Source organism: Arachis hypogaea, chromosome 3, assembly GCF_003086295.3.
Source record: "Arachis hypogaea cultivar Tifrunner chromosome 3, arahy.Tifrunner.gnm2.J5K5, whole genome shotgun sequence".
Taxonomy (NCBI): Eukaryota; Viridiplantae; Streptophyta; class Magnoliopsida; order Fabales; family Fabaceae; genus Arachis; species Arachis hypogaea.
In genome coordinates, this window is record NC_092038.1 from 96,669,209 (window position 1) to 96,670,536 (window position 1,328).

The following is a 1,328-nucleotide window of genomic DNA, read 5'->3' on the forward strand; positions in this document are numbered from 1 at the left end:
TGAGTTTGATCTATCCACGAGCTGAGGCTTCTTTTGGAGTTGAACGCCAAGTTGTAATGTGTTTTGGGCGTTCAACTCCGGTTCATGACGTGTTTATGGCGTTTGACTCCAGACATTAACATGAAACTGGCGTTGAGCACCAGTTTACGTCATCTAATCACGAATAAAGTATGGACTATTATATATTGCTGGAAAGCTCTCGATGTCTACTTTCCATCCCCTTTGAGAGAACGTCATTTGGAGTTCTGTAGCTCCAAAAAATTCATTTCAAGTGCAGGGAGGTCAGATTCCAACAGCATTAGCAGTCCTTTGTCAGCCTCCTATCAGAGTTTTGCTCAGGTCCCTCAATTTCAGCCAGAAAATACCTGAAATCACAGAAAACAACACAAACTCATAGTAAAGTCCAGAAATGTGAATTTAGCATAAAAACTAATGAAAACATCCCTAAAAGTAGCTTGAATCTATTAAAAACTACCTAAAAACAATGCCAAAAAGCGTATAAATTATCCGCTCATCAGACTCACAACCTAAAGATAGCCTGGACTCTTGGGATAAGCTTGTCACAGCCTTCTAGGCTATGTTCTTTCCTCCTCAAAAGCTGACCAAGCTTAGAGTGGATGTTCAGACCTTCAAACAAAAAGATGGTGAATCCCTCTATGAAGCTTGGGAAAGATACAAGCAGATGACCAAAAGATGTCCTTCTGACATGCTTTCAGAATGGACCATTCTGGATATATTCTATTATGGTCTATCTGAGTTCTCTAAGATGTCACTGGACCATTCTGCAGGTGGATCCATTCACCTAAAGAAAACGCCTGCAGAAGCTCAAGAACTTATTGACATGGTTGCAAATAACCAGTTCATGTACACTTCTGAGAGAAATTCCGTGAATAATGGGACGCCTCAAAGGAAGGGAGTTCTTGAAATTGATGCACTGAATGCCATATTGGCTCAGAACAAAATGTTGACTCAGCAAGTCAACATGATTTCTCAAAGTCTGAATAGATGGCAAAATGCATCCAACAGTACTAAAGAGGCATCTTCTAAAGAAGAAGCTTATGATCCTGAGAACCCTGAAATAGCAGAGGTAAATTATATGGGTGAACCTTATGGAAACACCTATAATTCATCATGGAGAAATCATCCAAATTTCTCATGGAAGGATCAACAAAAGCCTCAACAAGGCTTTAATAATGGTGGAAGAAATAGGCTCTGCAATAGCAAGCCTTTTCCATCATCTTCTCAGCAACAGATAGAGAATTCTAAGCAGAGCCCCTCTAACTTAGCAAACATAGTCTCTGATCTATCTAAGGCCACTTTAAGTTTCA

General features: G+C 39.9%; 1 non-coding gene across 1 annotated transcript; it reads right to left on the minus strand.

Annotated features, from left to right (window-relative positions):
• Positions 1–604: 604 nt before the first annotated feature.
• On the minus strand, positions 605–712 carry LOC112793724 (small nucleolar RNA R71). The gene has a single exon (XR_003198422.1). It is a non-coding gene; the product is annotated as a small nucleolar RNA R71 (small nucleolar RNA).
• Between the last annotated feature and the right edge of the window lie 616 nt (positions 713–1,328).